This window comes from Coturnix japonica, chromosome 2, assembly GCF_054131305.1.
Source record: "Coturnix japonica strain WE chromosome 2, WE-NBRP24, whole genome shotgun sequence".
In the NCBI taxonomy this organism is placed as follows: domain Eukaryota; kingdom Metazoa; phylum Chordata; class Aves; order Galliformes; family Phasianidae; genus Coturnix; species Coturnix japonica.
In genome coordinates this window covers 84,083,959-84,100,617 of record NC_140664.1, presented here as the reverse complement: position 1 = coordinate 84,100,617, position 16,659 = coordinate 84,083,959, and positions in this window count along the sequence as shown.

Here is a 16,659-nt window from a genome sequence, read left to right as displayed (position 1 = left end):
TGAGGTGCTGAACTCTCACACTGGCAGAGATGTTACAAATGTTTAGAATTAAGAAATCTTAAGTGAAAAAGGTGTACTGATTCACAATGATTTTTAAATGACAGGGAAATAGGAATTTCTTCGAAGCTTAGAGCTTAGAAATATATCAATTGTTCATGTCTTCCCTTCTGGACATACCTATATATTAATATTGCAACTTATGTTTTACATATACATTCATTTGTATGTAAAAATATAGAAATATCATTCCATAAAGTTACTTTCCTCAGGAGAAAAAAGGAAAACAAACAAACAAAAATATCTTGTGGTAAGCTTAAATATTGTATCCAATGAAGATAGCTGAATTCTCACAGTTCTTTTCTTATGGATAAGGTTTATGGTTTACAGATATGAATGTTTTGTGACAACTAGTTAAGAATTGGGACAGCTGAGGAGTCAACGCATCTCTGTTTTGCCACCCCCATTACAGCTGGAGGTCATAGTATTCTAAGTCTGCCTAAACTCATCTTTAAACCCTGAACTTGTTAGAATTTAAACACGTGCTCATGTGTCAAATCAAGCCCTAGACAAGTCAGTGGGGTGGCTTACTCTATATGAAGGTAAACAGGTGTGTAAATATTCTCAGTATTGGGTTCCTTGTGGAGGAATGTCCTTTATTTCATGGAAAAGGTGATAGAATGAACTCTGGTATGTTAATGTTCTAGTCACTGTTCTGAACAAGTTGCAATATATCTCTGATAAATGCTATATCACTGAGAAATGTTTTGGTAATATATCTGGAAAAGGGCAATATTACTTATAGGAAAAGGGAAAGAAGGAGTCAATTGCCAGAGGCACATGTGGAGGAGCAGTTGACTGCATTTTCAGTACTTGAGAAGTTCTGGGCAGCTGATGTTTGAATAATTTTTGAGAGCTTTGCTAGTGTATGTGTCAGCCACTATGACACATTTTATCTTGGAGCAATGTCAGAGAAGGATGTCTTGAAAGAAAATTTAGCTGCAGTGATTAAACGAATCATACAGCTAACATAAAAGCAGGTACCATGAGATTTAGCACAGCACTGAAACATACAATGAAAAGAAACACATAAAAGGAATACATTCTACTTGTAATCTACCACTAAGATTATGTTTGGAAAATGCTTATTTGTAACCCTTCCTGGCCTACTAAGATGATTAAAGGTGTTAGGAATATAACTGAAGATTGCTACTTCATAAGTTAAGGCTGTTTGTTGACTGAAGAAGCCAGAGATGTTCCACTTGTATGGATACAAATCCTCTGTCGGAGTAATTCAGTAAGCTTTCATGTGAAAAGCATTAAAGAATTAAGACTTTTCTAATTTCTTTTTTTAATGAAGGCATATTTTCTTCAGTGTTTATATTGCTGCTTCCACAACACTTTTGGTGAGAAATCTAGAAATTAAGTATTTGGCTGAAGCTTCTATGATTCTCTTTATTTTAACAAATCTTTTTGTTTTATATTAAGTAGTATGTAAAGTTACCTTGCAGCTTCTTTTTTTGATTCCTTGTTTGTAGTGAAATTTTACGAAACCTCTTGCCCTCTAACTACCTTCTCTCGCTGGGTAAACTGCTTGTTCCCTTATGTTTACTGTAAAGGAATAGATTGAAGAATGTGCTCTTTTATATTCTTCCTTTCCTGTGCGTGGATTACATTAATTCCTATATTACTAGTGTTGCAGCTTTGTATATTCTTCCTTGATAAATCAGGGCAATAAAAGTTATATTTAATTATGAAATTTATTTTAAAGTATTTTCCAGTATTATGAATGATAAGGTATCTTAATTAGCTCATCATTACTTTTGAAAGCTGATGGTAAAATGGAATGCCTATTAAATAAAAGAACTGCTTGGTAATACATATGACATTCTGATGTGTGGTCATCAAGGCGTCAGTCACCAGATCAGCTTTTGTCTGTTAATTTTTTTTTAATGAACAGACTGTAAGTGGCCCCAGGAACCTCAAGTTCTCAGCTACAAGTATCTGAAATGCGATTTGGAGCTTGATTACTATTGAGAATTAAAATCAGGGTGTATCAGACCTGGCTAAACATAGTATTAGGAGAGAGAAGATGTTTTTACCTACTTAGAGAGAAGCAGAGTTGCCTGTTTTCTGAGTAGTTTCTAAGACCTTCCTGGTGGTGTCCAAGTCAAGGTAGGGTGTTTCCCATGTTCAGCAAGTGTTGATGAATGTTGGTGGGTGCCTTTTTTTCTACATGGAGGAATTCAGTGATACATCTCTGCTTCATATGCACTTCCATGTCAAATGCCATTCTGTCAGACTGCCCCTCAGTTGCAATCCATCACACAGCAACAAAATATAACTGAATTTTGATGGGAGGTTTCAACATCTACTGTCATGCCACCAACATAGCTCTGACACAGAGCTTTTTTTTTTCCTATTAAGGATTTCAGCCTAGATTCCTGGCATCCCATATGGGTGGTAGGTTTGTTAAAAACAAACAAACAAACAAACAAACAAAAAGTAACATAATAACTTGAAGTTGCATTCAGTTTCCTTGAGATGAGAATTCTGTAAGAACTTGTTCTTTGAAAAACTCAGATACATGCCCTAGACAAAAGCTTGCATCATGGAGGAAAAACGAATCTCATTAACACCAGCTGCTATGACTGCCACTGTTTCGACAGAGGTAACATTACTTTAAATATATCAGGAATGTTACAGAAGTGTCATTAGTCTCCATTGGAGAGAAAGATTTTCTATCACCAGGATAGGAATCTGACTGTTGACCCTATTTTAACACCATTTAATGTAGATATAAGTAATTCTACTAAAACATCGTATTTTACACTAGGTCCACCTTAAGATGTACTGCATGGCTAAAATTCTGTATCTTTTCATATAATTCTTTACTAGAATGACCATTAAAATCTGAGGTTCTCAGAAAAAGACGTAGTTAATAATGGGCATTTCCCTGAATAACAACTCCCAAATCTGGCATGTTAAGAATGTCAGTTTAGATAATCAGTATCAGACACACTTTTTGGAAGAGAAGCCCTGTTGCTCAGAAATAGTGAAAGGCTAGCCTGTTCTTGATGGCAATTCTACCATTCATTTTAACAGAGTTGAGACTCCATTATGCAAAAATATATAGACTTATTCCCTTTCTGAGAGAGTGGATAGATATTGGCTTAGTTTTTGAACAAGAGTTATTCCTTCATGTGATTTTTATTAAAGGAGTTACGCCGTAGAAGACTGTCAAATCTTTAATGTGGTTTCAGGGCATTCATAGAGAGGAGTGTTAGGTGTGAAAGTCATCCCTCTGTGAAGCAAATAGGAGACAACCTCCAGGAGAAAGTGGTAAGACAAGAAATAAAAAAAATTAAAAACAAAGGAGAGAGACTACATGAATGGTGTACAAGATTATTTATTTGTGATTGGCAGTGGGTGAGCACTCAGTCTTATGTTACAACAGAGGCATATTTGGCAGACTTCAATTTAGAAGTCTTTTGAACTAAATAAATACTGTTTTGTTTGTTTGTTTGTTTGTTTGTTTGTTTTCCTTAAGTGTGGAGGACCAGTTTGCATCATTTAATTCAATTTTAAGAGCTCTCAACACCTTGAAAAGATTTTCAGCTTAACTAGAACACTTTTTTCCCTCTACTTTACCTCTTAACTTTCATGTGTTGGAAAAACTGAAGATTATTTTCAAGAATATTTATTCCAAAAATTAGCACTGAGGATTTCTTTTTTTTTAAAAAAAAAGGCAAGGTGAAGAATTTAAAGCCACAACTATTGTTTCAGTTTTCAGAGGCTTCTCTGAAAGGCACCATAGGCTGTTCCATATAAGATTGTCAGAGTTGATTCTCTTTGATTTTGTGCCATATAGACTGCAGAAAATGGATTGGAGAGAACAACAATATGGCTGCTGGCTTCTTTGAACAAATAAGATCCCTCCTGTGGAGTTGTGCTTCATACTACCTTTCAGGTAAGACATCCTGCCATTCCCATAGTGATAAAAATACACAGAAATCTCACTAGCTACTGAAAAGACTCTTGTAATAGCTCTTCCTATACTGCATCATTGCACTCAGAAGAGGCAGTCTTGGTCTTCCACTGATGTGCAGAAAGTCCCTTCCACAGCCAGTTCCCTGCCTAAGAAAGACATCCAAAGTGATTCATATTTATGTGACCAGACGATCAGACCATCAGAATAATTTATAATGCCAGTAGCCCAGTCCTGAGCAAAGAAACTGGCAGAAAGCTGTGGCTGGATCTCTTAGTGCTGCTCTGAAATAGAGGTGAGAGACAGAGGTGTTAATATGAATAGAAACCAGTCATGTCTCTCTTTTTCTCTTGTAGTTTCTATCTGAAAGAAGCAGGTCTCCTTTAAAATCTTTTTCCTGCTCATGTAATAAATAGGAAGAATCTCAAAAGGTGCCATAAGTAGTCAGCTGAAAAAAATATTTTTCAGTGCATTCACAATCTTAAAACCACACAACCATAAATAATTGAATGTATCAATTTAAATAATTTTCTTGGCTGCTGGTAGGTGCTTCCAAGACACTTACTCTGTTCTATGAGAATAAAGAATATATAGATACATACATCTTGAGACATATTCTTTACATATGTATCTGTGACTAACTTGCTTCTTTAAAAGACAATTAATCTAATGTTTATGAGGAGCAGCAGTATTCAAAAATAATTTGCCTAGCACACTGTGTAATGTTTTTGCTGATGGGGAAGTTTGTCAGTGATGCTCTTAACACTTTTGACAAACCTGCTGTCTCTGGGAGATTCTCTGTTTTATAAATCGTCAGTTGCCAAATGAAAGCTATTACCTTTTATTTTTCTGTCAATTTTATCACAGCAGAACCAGCAGATTTGCAGAACTGACAAGCTAAGGGTCAGGCTCTAGATTTGCCTTAGTGTCTCTCTGTAGGCATATACAGCTGCCTTGCTACATAAGTGCAAGCAACCTGGGCATTTATGGTAAGCCCAGAACCTCTTGACAGCTTGATCTGCTTGCTTTCATATTTACAGGTTTGCAGTGAGCCTATTAGGAAAATATGTAAGGGAGATAGGTTCTGTTTTGGACATAACATTCAAAACCAGAAGCTCATTACTAAGATGTTCATTTCTTTGATACATCCTGAGCTAGTTCTTCTGTTCTGGAGAGGGAATAGCTTGTTAAAACACAGATTGTTAAAGGCAATGATTTTGCTTGATTTTCATTCAGAAATGGTCATTAGTGGATCATGCCAGATGTATCAAGAACTTATCTTGTAAAATAGCAGATGATGAGCCCAGATTAATTTTTCTTTTCCAGGCACTTGGACATTTGTTGTGCCATGCGACTTAAAGCAAACACCACTGCTGGGAGAAAAGATAGCTGAATCACCAGGGCACTAGCCTGCTTCTGCTCTTACTGATATTTGTACTTGTGACCTTGATGAATCTACTTCTTTCCATTCTGACTATGAATCATAAGCAATAATTTAGTTTATAGGCAGTGTTTTCTTGTGCCAAATCTAAAGTTTTTACAATGATCTCTTCTAGCTTCATGATGTCATGTAATTATGTTAGCAGTAGCTGAGACACACCAGTTATCAGACTGCTAAAGGAAGATATGTTCTCCTGTAACATATATCATAATCTTGGGATTCTTTCAGAATTCCAGTCAATTCTTGCTATAATCAGACTAACAAGTGTAGCAGCTCTCTTCTTAAGTATTATTTAATTTTAAACTGCAGTCAACCAAGTGTCTTTTCTCAGTTCTCTTCTGTCTGTAGACTTACAGGTCTGTGCCTGAAGCTTTTCTTATGAAGTTCCTTGCTCGGTAACACCACATTAAATCTAGTGCAACTGTACAACACTGTTATAACCGAAATGAGAATATACCTTCTAGTGTCATGCAATATTATTAAGTTTTATGACTTTAGGGTTCTTTTTCCCATGAAAAATCCCTTTCTAAAGGGAATCAATGCAATGATATTAGTTCAAAAAAGCATTTGCAATGTGAAGCAGTAGTCTAGTGGACAATAGTAGCTTCACTGAAATTCATACGCTGTGAGACGCTACAATTGATGTACTGGATTCTGAAGGGCAATATGTCATTCTTTTTTAGCAGAGAGTAGTAATTTCTTGGCTCAGAGTTTATTATGTGCAAATGAAAAGTCTGTTTGAAAGCAGTTGTTCAGCTATTGCATCTAAGCTGAGACATCAGTAGACATCTGTTAAAATCAGAATCATTATCTGTATAATTGCATCAGGCCATGTCATCCTTCCTACCACACCACAGTAGATCTATTTATTTATTTATTTATTTATTTATTTATTTATTTATTTATTTATTGTTAATGTTCTAGATTTAGACTGCTCTCTTCATTACTGTTGTTAGTTTGAAGAATTATGAAAAGTTACCAGTGCCTTTAGCCATTTAAAACAAAGCAATCTTGGATTAAAATTCTACCTTAATGTCCTGTGCTGTGCTGATGTTAAGTGTTGTATTTCTTCATTTAAAAGGAACTGAGCGCTTAATATGTGTTCTTCTACCACAAGCCTTCATCTCCTTCTTATTGACAACCTATGTTTTTATTTGTATGTGAAATATAATTTTAGTTTTTGGTAAAATCAAAGAAGCATCACTAGTTCATTCTAAGATGTACACACTTATCTAGCAATTATTTATTCATGTGTTTTTGCTTCTGTGTGGCTGTTTGCAGCTGTTACCTGAGAAGGGTCAAAATGCTTCTCTTTTGCATGCGGCTTGTGCTTGTGTCACTGAGATAAAAGGACAATATTTCTTATCTGGTTTCATCTAAGATACCTCTGTTTATACTTGTAGGCTTCTATCAGAGGTCTCTTGAACTTAGGTGACTGTATGGAGTATAACAACAAATACATGAAGAGCTTTAGAAATATTTCAGGTGGTTTTTTCTTCAAACAGATTTCTTTATTTTGAAAGAATTTTAAGTAGCTTTAGAAGATTCCTGTGGTTCTTTGTGTTACTCTGCATGTTAAAGCTCTTTCCACTCCATGGTCTCTGTGGCTTTATCTGGAAGGAGTTGAGCGGGTAAGTATTCAGCTTCAGTTTGAAGTGCATTATTTGCATTTATAGTGTTCAGGTGAGCACAGCTCTCTCTTCCTGAGTTGTTTACGCAGCCATACACCAAAGAAATTCAGTAAAACAATAGGCAAATTATGTTTATGTAATGCTGTATTAAGTACAAGCAAGAGTGTCTGGGTTATCCAGAAGAATGTACTAAACAAAAGTGTGAGTTGGGTTTTCCATGGAAGCTAGTTGTCAGCATTCCCTTTGAAATTTCTGGGGATATTTTATGGTTGACTGAGATCCATTTCTCTTTGAGGGAGAGAAGTCATTCTGAAAGAAGAGCAAGTCTGTCTCTCCAAAGACTGAATGAATTACCTTCCATTGTCGAGTGATGAAGTGAGATGGAGAGGTCTTAGGAGTGATGACGAGGAGCTTAAACCAGACCCGTGATATTTATGCGGTTAACAGTATAAGAAATGAAATCCTATGCCCCAGTACAAGAACAGTATAATACAGACTGAATAAGATTTTTCTATTCCTTGTTCCACTGTAACATTTTTAATACAGTGTGGGGACTTTCCATCTGCCAAAGGTCAGTGAACTTGTTTTGGTTAGGAATGTTATCAGCCAGAGATAGAAGATGATGGAAATCTTTTTATTAGTATGTGCAGTAACATAGATATGAACTGTGAAGAGATCTATGCTACTGAAGCAGAGGCAGTGACAATAAATGTATCTGTCTGATATTTACATCTTCCAGAAATTCATAATTGCCACAAAATAAAAGCATCTGAGATTTTCTCTTCCCAGAGAAAAAAGATCAAAGATTAGGCCTTGCTTCTGTTAAAGAAACCAAACAAATACAAAAGAGTTAGGAGGGAAATTTTACATTGTAATAGATTAAGAAGCAGTCGTGGCTTCAAAAGTCTAATCTGCATTGCTCTTTAGCTAAAAGTGGAAATAAGCATGTGACCAAAGCTGCTCGTGGGATAGATAAGCATCAGATGATTTTACTTCTGCTTTTGTATTAGATTTAAAGTCACTAAATTACTGGTGGCTTTTTTTTTTTTTTTTTTTTTTTTAACAATGTGAAAAGTTCATTTTATTTCTTCAGTAAAAGGAATTACGTTTTATTATTGTGAACTTTGAAATCTATGAAATGTGAGTTTTAAAAATCTCTTTTGTTTTAGAAACTAACAACTGAGAGCTGATTACATTTTCTTTTTGTCAGTTTGTGGCAAAGGGAATATTTACTAAAATTTACAAAAATAATATGATAAAAATGTTACTACAAAGAAGTCTAGTAGCAGCGTGCTGTTGCTTTCAGCAGGAAAGATACTTTTCAACTGCAAACTTGAGAGAACCCCTACTAAAAACAGAAAGCTTCCTCTTTTCCTTTCTCTCTTATTGAAACTTTCGCAGTCCTAAAACAAATCCTAGAGGTAATATTCAGGGGGTGAAATACAAGAGACTCATGGATGGAAGAAAAGCTGTAAGAATCGTTATTGCAAACTGCTCTAAACTGTAATTCAAACTAATTAGCTCAGGTATTTTCATCATCTCCTTGTAGGCACCTCTCCAGAGGATAAGGCGGGGCTGAATAAAGACAGTCTCTGTGGTCCTGAGAATAGAATGGCTGTGCCAACATTGCTTCAAGCTTTGCAATTGGCTTGTATTTTGGCACTAAGCTTGCTGTGTAGTAAAGACTTGACACTGGTATTCTGTCTATGCCTACTGTGGGCCATGCATAGCCATTGGCATAATACTCTGGCTGATATCCTGGTCATCATTAGCCAGTCCTCTGCCTTTTGAATGAAGTAAGAAGAGGGAGCACAATCACTGCTTCCTATCTTATACCTCGCATGTAGCAATCATTGTGCTGTTCACTCCAAGTGAGACCAGGTATGGGCAGTCTTTCTGTTTGTATCAGGATGAGGTAATGTGAGGTAGGCTTACTTCTTTCTTGGCTATTTTTCCCTTCAATGTCTTGCTACCTGAAATTTCAGAACATTAAGGCAACCTTTTTTTTCCTGGAAAGTAGTCTTGGTACTTCAGATGTTTTTCTTCCCTTGCATCTTTTTCCTTGGAGGGAAAGAGAACATTTCTAATAACAGTTGATGTTAGAGAAGGAAACAAAGCAGATATGAAAACTTTCTAGAAATTATATCCAGTTTTATGACTTGTATTTGAAAAGTTTGTGGTGGGATGATTTTTAGCAGTCTCTTGTGATTCCAGGTGTGAGAATGAAGACAAGTAAAAGTCTTCTGAGGTCTCACTATGACCTCAGAAAATACTGGAGCCTCACACTTTTCCTTTTTTAATTTTGTCTTGATATAATTTTCTCATCTTCCCTTTTCCAATCCATAAAAACTAAAAAGTAGATGTGAAATCCTGGAGTTGCATATTATACTTAAAGCAGTACAGATCTAAGTCTTCGCCTAAAAGCTTTGGCAGGTGTAAGAGACTCATAGAAGCTGAAGCTGTCAGTATAAAGCCCTCTTGCCAAGGCTTGAGCTATGTTGCCAAGAACTGCTGAGTGAACAATGTTGATGCTGGATAGAAAGGAAAGATCCATTTAAAACTTTATTCCTCTGACTACTTTCGTTTTGTATTCAAAGGTGCTTTTAGTATACTGAAGCCTCTGGGTACTTAAATCCAACTGGTACTCAAGGATGCTATAGTCGTGATTTCAGTATACAGTAGAAAGAAGTGCCTATGAAGAGAGTGCCCCTGTTGGCAGGCATGTATGGGAATGAACAAGCCCTGCCTGCCCTGCTCCTGCCAACTCTAGTTTGAAAAGCACATCAGGTCTCACTGAGAAGTACTTTATCACTATGCCAAAAGCCACAAAGCTGCATTAACTCTCATCCATGTGTCACATGGGCTCATAAGAATGCATGTCTTTGTACATTCCTGCAGCTTTGTACCTTTAGAGACATATTTATTATCTATGCCTTTATATGTGTGTGAAAATAATTGTGTCTGAATTTTCTCATTCCCTGAGTACTCTTATCACCATGGTGTTGTACTCTTATGAAATTCCTGGCTTTTGAGAGTTTTGTCTTTCAGTCACTATGATATAAGTCAGGAGAGACTATTGATTTCTCTCTTCTGCACTGTAAATTCAGGATGCTTCTGGGACTCAGTCCTCAGGTACTTTCTAACTCTAGGCTTCTTTAAGTTCTTATTGTTCTATAATATGATTAATAAGCTCTTTATAAAAGTAGTGTGTTCTTCCAACACCAACAGACATGTGTGGAATCTAGTTTGAGATAACAAATATTCGATTGCTTCCACATTTTACTCATTGTTACTTCCAAGTAATTTAACTGCTCAATCCAATTATGGCTCTAATTGTTATCAATAGCACCGTGGTGCAATGTTTTCCAGTTTACTAACAGTCAACTATCATATCTTCTGAAACATGCAGGATGTGGTTTTTGGCTGTTGTACTAAGAAGTTTTAGCAGCTTTAGAGAGCTTACTTATTTTAGGAGATAGGAGATATTTTTCTTTAGATAAAACATAAAGTAATGAATATATAGGCATTTGTGATGTCATTTTAATTTACTTTTACTACTATCAGGTATTTATAAATGTGGCTTCTGTTGAAGGGCATAACACATTTTATAGAATGTCAGAATTCTACCTGAAGTCAGGAGCTTAGTTTTTTCTTTCAGCGGGCCCCAAATATCTTCCTAATTTAGAAGGAACAATAACCTAACCTTCCTTAATTAAGCTCTTTGAATTATTAGTAGTGTTCTTTTTTGCCTTCTGACCAGAATCTAGAACATGGATGAAATTAAAGCCAACTAGTTATTTTTTCAAGCCAGAAGTATAAATTTACAACTGTATATTTGCAAAAAAATGTGTCTATAATATATCGAGATGTAATATATTTCAGAAAAGAAAAGCTAAACACTGGATAATCCATCTAGAATAAAAAGGCAATAGGCCTGATTTTTTTCCCCCTAGTTTCATTTTTAGTGTCTTTGTGTTCAGTACATAGGAGAATATGCATAATACCCAAGAAACATGCTGAGGACCAAAATGAGAAATTGCTTTAGAAATAGCCTGAGTAGCTTGAATTGTGAAGTGGATTCTGAATGTGAGGTATGGTCAGAATAAAGTAACAGATAAAATGCGAAGACTTGTTTTTTCTCTTTTCAGATTTGTATTTGTTTGCTTAAATTCCTATAGTCCTTCTCTCCTAACATTTTTTCCTGTCTTTATTTAAATCTCAAATTCTCATTTTTTTACCAGAGAATATTTAGATCACTTGTGACTGCCTGGATTAAGCAAACTCTCTGCTACTTTGAAATTTCTGAGTGCTGCTGGGCTTTCACCACTATGAGAAAATAAACCAAACCAAAACAGCCTGCTGACTGTAAAAAATGACATAGGAAGAGAGTCAACACCTGTTCAGGATTTTAGAGAGAAAATGGAGCTTCTATTGTTTTTAAGTTAGCAACTTTTGAAGCGTGGCTATTTTTTAAATTTTTTTTTTAACTGAAACCTAAGATCCGTCGAGTCTGGCTCATCCCCTGCTGACTCTCCTATTCCGCTTCTTAAACTCATATTCTGTTTTGCAAGGGTAGATAACTTATCTGTGAAGCCAGGTGCTTCCTTAGGAGAATGGCTGCTACTTAATAAAATTATCTTCTCCTACATTTCTTATGTCATGTTGACCTACAGAGTATAAATGGGAAATGGCCGCGTTACAGATTGTGCTGGATACTTGCAACTCTGCCAAGATCGCTGCCACTGCTTTAAGAAGTTAAAATGATTCTTTTTGACCTAACTAAAGAAAAGCTTTTTTTTTTTTTTTTTTTTTTTTTTTCTTTTTCTTTTAAATTTTCTTTTGTTCAAATAAAATTAAATTCAATACTGAAAAATAGCTTACGGAATATAGATGTTTTCTTAGATCATTTTAATGTGAAAATATCTTAGAAAAGGGTTAAGATTCATACCACTGTAGGTAATATGCTGAATGTATGTGTGGTAGCTACATTTTTATCATCTTTTTCAGCTTCACTTTTATTTTTCATTTTACATCAAGATAGGCTTTGGTTTACTCTGTCTGCAATCTACTTCAAACATTTTCTCTGCCTGAAAAATAGCCTTCTATTCCCTTCAAGTAAAGAGCTTTTTTCCTTTTTGCCCTCAAACTTGAAGTCCTGGTGCTTTGTCTATTTTATTTCATCTATGCTTTCTATTCAGAATGAAATTAATTTTTTTCTTTCATAAAATGCTGGAGCAATTTCTGCCAAATTACACTGAAGATAGAGAATCCAGTGGGTAAGGAAGTTCTGGTTATTTGTGTTTTTGTCTTGTGAAACTTAAGTTCATTTCAACTCATGGTGGTTCCCCATGGTGCATCTGATATCCCTCACCCCTTAGTGAATGGAGACTTCAAACTTTCAAAGAAGTCCCCAAAGGCTTAGAAACAAAGAGGGTGCTGCATTGATTGCTATGAAATTCAATGGAAAGGGCAAGCCTTTTCTGATATTTCCCAAATGGAAAAAAATCAGTTTCAAGTGGAATTTTAGCCAAGTGGGCAAATGTCTGCAGAGAAGAGATTGTAGTTGTAGTAATCTGGAAAGGAGGTTGCTATTAGAGAAGTTCTGTTTTACAGCTTAATTCAGCTCAATTTCATTATCACAAAGAGTAGAGAGGAACAAGAAAAGGTCAGCTGGTAATCAGATCTGTGCTTTAGTTGACCAATGCATTACTGCTTTTAGAGGAGGGGCAGAGAAATGTGATAGGAAACAAACTCCTAAGCACATAGTTCTCTTTTCTAGCTGGGAACAAGAATAGAAAATTCTTAGTGAATATCTTAGCTCCTTAGAAAACACATCTTGTGCATGTTAGTGCCCAGATGTCATTTGAGAAGGTTATATGCAATGAAAGTATATTCAGAATGTTTTCTATAAGGGGTTGCCTAGCAAGTCAGTGGAAAACGTGTCTGTTGAGGGTATGACACAACAGCTACAGAGTTTGTCTTGTGCTGAGTCTTTAAGCAACTTAACTATGAAACTGACTCAGTATAAAGGGTTTTTCACACTGGCCAAAAGAAACTGGAGTTTCTGAGCAGTGCTTAGATCTCTCATACTCTGCATTTGTGAGTAAGTACCTGACTAGTGTTGTCTTTGTAGATATTATGAAGACACAGAAAACTATCTTTACTGTGTTCCTGAGAAGAACTGGTGAAATAAAATAAAAATTATTAGCCTAGAAACAGAATTAAAATACAAAAAAACAAAAACAAACAAAAAAACAAAAAAACCAAAAAACCCCACCAAAACAAAAAACAAACAAACAAACAAACAAAAACCCAAAAAGCAATTTTTGTTCTCTCTTTCCTATTTCCTCTCTACAAGGAAGAGTTGATTAAGGTCATTCATTTTTCTCAGGGCAAAATATCTTGATGTCAATAGTCCTATGGTTGAACTAATCTACAAATCATCATGAGAAACATGTTTGAACAATGGAGTCAAGTTAGAACTGGCTGTACCATGGAAAAATAGATTTATATTTTTTGTGTTGTCGGTCTGGCTTATTTCATCAGCAATAAAAGAAAAACTGAAATAAAAGGTAACTGCAACGCTAGTTTGCTTAATTAATGATCTTCAAAATCATTTTAATTCCTGTCTATCGTTACATTCTGCTTGCTGATATTTTATGGCAAGAAATACATCTTAAAAAAGAGATCACTGTGTATTTTAAAAGAGAGATGTTGCTCTATTAATCAAATAGTTTTTATTCTTTTAGGACAAAGCTAGAGGTTTAAATCATAACTCTTTATAATATAATGCAGCAATATGTAGAGTGCTCTACATAAGGACTGTTAATGAATGCATTCCTTGCATAACATTACTGTTTAATAAATAATAGTCTTATGAGTACTTTCACATGACTATAGTTATTTTTCTTTGGACTTAGCAATAGATTTTAAAGTTGTTTAATAATATAATATAATAATAGTAGTAGCCAAACAAATTGGAGGTTTGTGAGTACAGAGCAAATAAGGAAGATGCTTACCTTGCGGTACATGTCTAACTTGCTTTCGTAACAAAGATGTGCTTCAGGACTCCTTTAGTAACTACGAAGGTTGGCATAGTCAACAAGGGTGACTTTTACACCTTTGAAGGACCATATTTCATTGGAGATTGGAATTCAAATAATATTTGCAGTATGCAGTAGTGTATCCTGAAAACTCCTAAGTGCCATCTGAAAGAGAAATGAGGTTTTTTTTTTTTAAGACGAGGGATTTTAGAAAGAAAAAGGCCTTAACTTCTTTTTTCTTGCAGCTGACAGTGCTTTCAGATATTGCATGAGTGAAAATGTTGTCAACTGTTTGACTAAAAACTTCAGAGTACTCCGCAAATCAAGATAAATTTGAAATGATAGACTGAAATTGAAACTAGATCTGATATTCACATTGTCACATTTTGAATCAGATTATAGGGAAAATCTCACAGTGCATTAGGCCCCTCATGACAAGAAAGACATTGACGCCCTGGAATGTGTCCAGAGAAGGGTGATAAAAGTGGTGAGGGGTCTGGAGCATAAGTCTTATGAGGAGTGGCTGAGGGATCTGGGATTGTTTAGTCTGGAGGCTCAGGGGAGACCTCATTGCACTCTATAACTTCCTGAAGGGAGGTTGTGATGAGGAGGGTCTTGGAATTTTCTGCCAGGCAACAAACAGGACCCAAGAAATTGGACACAAGTTGTACCAGAGGAGGTTTAGATTAGACATAAGGAAAAACTTTTTCTCTCAGAGAATGGTCAGGCACTGGAATGGCCTGCCCAGGGAGGTGGTGGAGTCACCGTCCCAGGTAATGTTTGAGAGGCATCTGGATGAGGAGCTATGAGATATGGTTTAGTACCTTGTGGTGTTAATGGTGATGGGAGGATGGTTGGACTAGCCGATCTTGTAGAATCGTGGAATCACTAGGTTGGAAAGGACCTACAAGATCAGATCCCTTCTGACTTGTGATTCTATGATATGCTATGTTGTATCTGAAAACTGAAAAAAAAAGACTGTATAGCTAAGCTCTGGTACTAGGACTGTAAGAGGTGTGAGATCAATAATCAAGCTAAATGGTAATGTTAAAAACAAAACAAAAACCCCACTAAACTGCTTCAGGTTATGATTACACAATTACAGATAGAAGTGTTGGTATTTTCACTTGAGATGGTGATCATACTTATATGTAACAAAATTTAGATCTCACAAAGATGCTCCACAATCTTCAATTATTCTTTAGTTTTAGAAGGGACAAAACTAGATTAAACCTTTCCAGAACAGAGAAAATCTTCTCTACCAGCGAGGTGATGGAATAACTATCCCAACAGATGTTCAGGAAATTTGTAATATTGTTCTGATGGAAAGTTAGTGGACCTGGTAAAGATGAGCTGGACTAATTGATTTTAGTGGTCTTTTCTAACCTTAATGATTCTATGATTCTACCAACTCTTTGATTTATAAATTCAGAAAGTATACAATAAAGGAACTAATTCTTTTACAGATTTTCTGATGCCTACTTCCACAATGCACTACATTTCCAAGTTTGTAAAATAAAGTTTCTTATTGAAAGGGTATCAAGAAAATTAGAAGAAATAGACTGTATTATTAAACTATCTGCCATGATAAGCATTGTCTCTGAAGCTTAATTTAAGAGTATGTGAATTTTGACAAACTTTTTTATTCTTCTCCTCTACCCAAGAATTTTACCAATTTATCCAAGGCTTTGAAATTAGAGGAGGAAAAAAACAAACAAAAACCACAACAAAGCTTTCAACTAGTAAGACGTCAAATTTTTGCAGTTCTATTTTTGTTCTTAATTGAATTTCAATTGATTGGTGGAAGTGCCATAGAAATAGAAGTCCACTCAATAAGGCAAGTACAGAACTACATCAGAAATGAAAACACACACACACAAAAACAAAACAAAACTAACAAATAAACAAAAAACACCCAAAACCATCAAAGTATTTATTTTGCTTTTTGCTGGCATGTGCATGTGCATTTACCAATGACAGACTTGCTATGTAATTCATTCTCTGGCTTCTTTATCAAGGTTGTCAACCATGATAGTAATTAGGATAGATTGTAGTAGTGAGTTTAATTATATGGATGCTTGTATATTAGGAAGGGGGTAATGTGCTCCAGTGTTTTGTATTACTTAGAGCTCTACTTTATATCTGTCTACCATTTTTGAGTGTGATGAGTCAGTTTAAACCATTATGTCTTTTAGTGGTATTATCTGTGCTAAAAGTTTCAGGAAATTATACCTCATGTCCAATTTTCGTTTTCTGGAGAGACATTCCCTTTTGTCTATATGGAAGCTTTGCGTGTGATAAGTTATAATTACTTTAAAATATATATATGTGTTTTATTTTATTTCAAGATAGCTTGATACAAATAACAGTTGGAGGACCTGTTTCAAGGAACTAAAGTACTAAGGAGGTTAAAGTTTCTCCAGGCAAGAAAAACTGAATGGGTATTTTCCCCTGTTTGTTGTCACCATGTTACTCCATTATTATCATGTACATTTACTGCAACTTTAATTAGTGGAAAAAGGAAACCAGAAATCAACACACCATAGATGGCTCTAAACA